This window comes from Cydia strobilella, chromosome 20 (genome assembly GCF_947568885.1).
Source record: "Cydia strobilella chromosome 20, ilCydStro3.1, whole genome shotgun sequence".
In the NCBI taxonomy this organism is placed as follows: domain Eukaryota; kingdom Metazoa; phylum Arthropoda; class Insecta; order Lepidoptera; family Tortricidae; genus Cydia; species Cydia strobilella.
Window position 1 is genome coordinate 10825604 of NC_086060.1, and position 6661 is coordinate 10832264.

General features: G+C 37.9%; 1 long non-coding RNA gene across 1 annotated transcript; it reads right to left on the bottom strand.

The window, feature by feature from the left end:
• Nucleotides 1–5644: 5644 nt before the first annotated feature.
• LOC134750669 (uncharacterized) lies at nt 5645–6084 on the bottom strand. The gene is made up of 2 exons (XR_010128574.1): nt 6047–6084; nt 5645–5758 (listed from the first exon to the last, which is right to left on the bottom strand). It is a non-coding gene; the product is annotated as an uncharacterized LOC134750669 (long non-coding RNA).
• Nucleotides 6085–6661: the final 577 nt, after the last annotated feature.

Below are 6661 nucleotides of genomic sequence, written 5' to 3' on the forward strand. Positions count from 1 at the left end.
CATGAGAAAAATAATAGTGAGTACCAAATGTGATGTTTTTGGTTGAAGAAATGTCACTTTTGACACTGACAGAGCAGATCATACCAGAAACAGATCGAATTACTAAAATTCGAATACGCCTGAATGTAAGGTATCTGCACCAAATAACCACACGGACAGACGGACATACGGACGGACAGACGGACAGACGGACAGCGGAGTCTTAGTAATAGGGTCCCGTTTTTACCCTTTGGGTACGGAACCCTAAAAATGTACCTTTTGTTTTGCTTAAGCTGTTATAATTATAGTGTTGTACCGTTGAACAACTAACTTCACATCAGGTTAAAGATTAGTACGGGTGCCGTATTAAGTTTCACTTTAGTTTAATATCAGACTGAAGTAACTTTGCTTTAAATATCGAATGTTAAGACTTTGATTCTGTGTTACTTGGAAGTTGATCAGCATGTTTCTATAATGGGTTTTGTATATAGTTTACGAACTATTTATTATTTACAACGACGGGACTTAATCGCGTAAAATAAGTTTTAAATTTACCTCCAACGTTTCGAGGACGGCGTTGTCCCCGTGGTCTCGGAGAAGACTGGCTAAAGTTGACATCAACATCTTCTAGGCGCGCGAGTTTTTCGAAGTACCCGCACTTGGTCTTCTTTATTAACTTGACCGTTTTGCGCACTAGGGATGTCACCGGGTCGACACACAACACTCACAATTTTATAGATTATTTACTAGCCTAATTTAGTGTCCCACTGCTGGGCAAAGGCCTCCCCTCGTTTCCTCCACTCGACCCTGTCGTTTGTAGTGTCCCGCCAATCCGGATAAAATGCGTCTAAGTCGTCCCGCCATCTCCTTTTCGGCCTGCCTGCATTCGAGGTAAATTTAAAACTTAAGTCCCGTCGTTGTAAATAATAATGAGTAAAAATCGTGAAAGTTTAAATCAGAGTTTACGAACTAGTTTGTGTCAATTATGCCCATACAAATAAAGCCGCCTAGTCTCTCTAAAATGGCAAAAAAAAGATATCATTTATTGCATAGTTATTCGTGTACAGAAAGGTAACAAAATAGGTTTATATTTTAGTCGAATCACTATATAGTATAGTAGAATCACTAGTCGGGAAATTGGGACAGGTTCCGCCGTGGCGAGGTGGCCTAAGGGGTTTATGGCATTAGCGGAGTGGCGCTCTCTTGACTGTGTCAGGGGCCAAGATCCTTTTTGGGTCACTGAGCCAGTGAAGTAAGTAAGTTATGATATTGCATAATATTCCTTTAGTTGTCTTTTTTCGCAAAATATCGTTGAGATCAAAATAATTACACAATTCCAAAAATAATAAGAAATAAAAACACTAGTAACTTATCAAGTTATCACACGACTTACACCAAAATACACCGCGCATTAAATAAATCCAAAATTAATTCAAACGTCTTAGTTGCCCCTTTCTCGAAATACAAAAGCCCTAAAAACAAAAGCATTAATATAATGAAATGACATTTATCAAGGGAATGAGAGCTTTATACAAAAGAGCGTGGACAATGGACAGAAATATATCATTTTAATATTTTTTCTAGCCGAATATATTTTTACGCCTTATTATTTAGGTTTAGCGGTCGGCTTTGCTAATGGCCTGGGGCTCGATTCTCGAACAGATAATATAATTTGAAATTTTTAAGAGTGGAAAAGGACAGGATGAGCGAAGACATACAAATAGCACTTACATATTATACAATGTATTTAACATGTCATAATATCCGAATTTAAACTGTTGTAAGACATACTAACATTAAATAATTTCACGGTTTAGACTCACTTGTTTTAGTCACTCCCTAAGGAGACCTATATAGGCTCTCCGAAACATGTCGCGCGAGTGACTAAAACAAGTGAGTCTAAACCGTGAAATTATTTAATGTCATAATATATATTGAATCATATGGGGTGGCCTAGGGGTTCATGGCGTTAGCCGCGATAGCTAAAGACGCCGGTTCGAATCCGGCCTTCACCACTGGAGGGCTTCGTCACTTTAGGATACAACTAGGATAGGCTGGAATTATTTGCAGTCCAGACTGTGGTTACTATGGATAACTAACTATTTAATTAATTAATTTCTAGCGTTCTATAATATCTAGTAAACCCACAACTATGTATTGTAACTGAGTATTATAGTAGCCGCTTGTCTAACATTATATACTCATATGTTACGGGTAATGTTAGAAGATTAATTAATCTCAAATTTACCCTGGTAATAACCGAGCCTTATGGGTAAAGTCCGAAAATTGAAATAACATAAATCTGTATGCAGCGTTTATACGTACACATCTATAGATCTACCCAACACTGGCTGGGTAATGTTAGGTGTTGCATCATTACTCTGACATTAGTGACATTACCCTAGCTCCCACTGCTCCCAGTGTTGGGTAGACCTACCTAGATGTATACTGGTAAATGCCGAATACAAATTAAAGTTGATGATAAATGGCTCGGGTAATACTAGTTATACCAGGTATATTTAAGTTTAACCTTCTAACATTACCCGTAACATACATAATTTAAGTATTTACTAGCCGCTCGTCGTACGTTGTATACATAATTATTAATAATCAATACAATATGTATTGATTATTTATGTAGGTACGCCTTGACATACGGTTGAATTGACTAAGAATAACGTTGGTACTTTAGTAGACAAATGAATAAGTTTTCGAATCGAATTTCAACTGTCGTGATTCATACTAACTCACGCTAATGAAACGGTTTAACTCACGTAGTCACTCACGCGACATGTTTCGGAGAGTCCAGCGGCCGTAGCACGGTCGCATTTTTATCACCTGTCACCATGCCTGTCACGTTGTAACAAGTATGTAAGTGCGAAAGTGACAGGCAATAGTGACAGGCGATAAAAATGGAACCATGCTGCCACCGCAGGCCTCTATTTTAAAGCACTAAAGGATGACTCACGCTAGAGCCGAGGCGTCCGACATGTCATTTTCTATGACGGCTGATCGGTGATCACGTGGTGCTTTCCATAGAAAACGAAACGCCGGAAGGTATACGGCCCGGCCCCGGCCCGGTCTAGCGTAAGTCATTCTTAACAGTGCACGAGTAGCGTTCATTGTTAACGCTTATGCTCTCCGAAACATGCAAGGAGATTCACCGCCTCACAGTCCAATTCGAAAGTGCACTGACATCAAACTGATATTCTCTCTCTCTTCTTCTTCCTTGCCGCATCCGCAGACCCTATTAACAATTCTTGTCCGGATTATGAAATGCCCTAATGTGGCTCACAAAACCAAACTTTGTCTTGAAGATGCGGTCACAGGATGCGCAATGGATGTGGAATGGATGGGTGCAGGATGTGGTGGAGTGGATATTAGCATGATATTGGAATCATATCGGTTAACTATCATCGCGTTCATTTCGCTCAGACTTGTCCGCACAAGTATTAGTGAGAGCGAGACGCCCGCGCGACACCTACCTGACCAGATATAATTCCAATATCATTCTAATATTGCTTGGAGTTGAAACTCTAGGTCCATGGGGTCCCAGCGCGCACAAGCTTGCAGAAATCGCGAAGCGTCAGGTTGACGTAACTGGTGACCAAAGAGCTGGCGGCTTCCTCCCACAACGTATCAGCATTTCGATACAGCGAGGAAATGCCGCCAGTATCCTTGGTACAATGCCTCAAGGGCCTATTTTAGATTTAAGCTGCTTAATTTCGTTTACGTAGTACCACTGTATATATCTTGTATATTGGTTTGATGTCAGTGCACGTTGGAATTGGCCCGTCTGTGTATATTGGTTCGAAATTGTTCCCATACACGTGTCTGTCGTGACTACCTCAGGGAATTTCGCGAATAACATGCAAGAAGATTGCATATTCCAATGCAATTCAACGTCCGTATTTGTATGCGTACAATCAGCTTGGATTGATGCTTAAGAGTCACACAAACCGCGCGGCCGTAGGCTCCAAAATGGTGGTTAAACGCGCTTCAAGATTAATTCTCCATTCATTGCACACTACCACATTAGTTTACTGTATAATAAGCTATCGATATTACACTTTAAAAGTGTAAACTATATTAATGTGCAAAAAAACAAAGGAATTAATCACGAGGCTAACTATCAAGATGGCTCTCGAACCGAAGTCCGTTAAAAAATCATTTCTGGAATAACATCAAATTTGACATGAATATACAAGTAACATATATCTTCTCTGGGGGGTCCCTTTGTTTGACATAATTATTGAACGTCATAATGTAATGATTGTCATATTATCATTAGTCATAATTCTGAAACCGTTAACTTTTCAGGATTTTCCTCGGGCTATCCTATAGATAGGTTAGGTTAGGTTAGGTTTTTTTGATGACAATCCTGAAAAGTTACGCGTTTCTGAGAAAAACCAAATTATGAGTTATGATAATATGACAATCATTACAATATGATATTGTCTTCGGTTACCGCGATAGTTACTCATGAAATAAAACTATGAAAACGGATTATATCGCGTATATTGAATTTATAATACATCCCGACGTTTCGAACTCTTTACAGCGTTCGTGGTCAACGGGTGACTTAGGAAAAATTACAAAATGCAAAAATACCCACATACTAAAATAATGAACAATCATAGACTACAAACTTTAAGGCTGGTTGTACATGCAAAATCGGTTCATAAGGCTAGTTATACACTATAATTATTTTTCAAGTAAAGATATATATATATATACGCGATAAAAATAAACTATGCCGGCTCCAACCCTACACCACGGACCCGAGAAGATTTAATTCCCTCCTAAATTGTAGGAGGGTATCCCAATATGGGACCGGCAACAAACTCGGCGGGACACATCTTTTCAAAACATCAGAATGTCCAGCATCATCCAACACTACGGTCTCACAGTCTATGTCTCACTTGCTCCTTTATCAGGTGGACTACAGGATCCCAAGCTGGTGGTAGAGAAAAGCCATCTTCCCTATTAAAGTTTGGATATTTCTTAATCTCAATGGCCTCGCGCAGCATTCTGGGTATGTAACGCTTCTCCTTGGCAAGAACCAGAGGCTTATCAAACTTGATTGAGTGATTGGAATAATTATAGTGTATAACTAGCCTTATGAACCGATTTTGCATGTACAACCAGCCTTAAAGTTTGTAGTCTATGATTGTTCATTATTTTAGTATGTGGGTATTTTTGCATTTTGTAATTTTTCCTCAGTCACCCGTTGACCACGAACGCTGTAAAGAGTTCGAAACGTCGGGATGTATTATAAATTCAATATACGCGATATAATCCGTTTTCATAGTTTTATTTCATTACAATATGACTTTCAATAATTATGTCAAACAATAGAGACCCCTTGTCATGGACATCATTTTTGTTCCTAGAAATTGTAATACAATGAAATAGCAGCGAATAGAAGTTTTACATACAAAACTTCTCGCGCTATTTAAGTGCACCCGACCAATGCAACATCCTATTACTTATACTATTACTATTAGGTACAACATTAGCAGTCTCAGCATATTCCTGAAATTCCCCGCAGAATCTGTAGTCGTGTGTGAAGAGGCAATTCCAAGCTGATAGCTGAGCCAGCGGCGATAGAAGTTAAGATTGTTTCTCGGTTGAAGTGTTATCACGGCTTGCAAGTTTGTACGAGTATACACCGTGTTTTTTTTTCAAGGGTGCATTCCTGAACTTAAATTTTAGTAACTTTCTCAAAGACACCGGTATTCTAATTAACTCCATTTCGGAGATAATAATTTAATTTTATCTGATAAGGCCCCTACGAGCATGTACACCTGCCTTAGGGCCTGTTTACATATTGATTAGTGTTTAGTTCGAGTTTGCACATTTTCTACTACACGTAAGTACTATCTCGGACAATCGATGTTCGAAATTATGTCATTGATATGTCACAGTTTAAAATTTTTTGGTTGAATTGAATGAAATGCTCGTGTTACAGCAACGCTATATTATGCAACATTTATATACTTTATTAAAAAAAAAATTTTTTTTTAATTAACTGCCATTTAGTTTTCTTAAAAGTACTTAACCATACCCCGAAGTTAACGGAATTCAATAAAAACACGGTGTATAGGCGCACGTAATCAAAATGCTGTCATTACGGTTATAGAGTTTTTATGTTTATTAATTAGGTGTTGTATTATGATTTTAGCGAATTAAATTTGTCCTCACCAAAAAGTGCAAAATAGGAAAAAGTGCGGTTGTTTCCCCTTAACACGAAGGTAGGTAATCGATCAATTAACAATTACTGAGTGTGCCGGATTAGTCCTCACGTCTCATTAATCACCCTGTTTATGTCTGGAACTAGTTTTCGTTGCTAGAAGTTGTATTACAAAAAGAATTGAGCGAGCAGAAATCTTATTTAGGGTCAGGATATTTTAAAGTTTAAATATACGCGATTAAGTCCCATTAAAGTAAATAACTAACGGCATATTCTTTTGCCATCATTGAAGACATAAGAAAACGTTTTTAGCAAGCTAATCATTTAATAATATTTTAATGTATTGGCCATAACGATTTTATTGTAATTTTAATTCTGAACATATTTTGTTACTGTGACTGAATTATGTAAATGTATGTATGTAAACACTTTATTGTACATAACACAGATTACAAACACAATAAAGGAACAAAAATATATACTATGTAC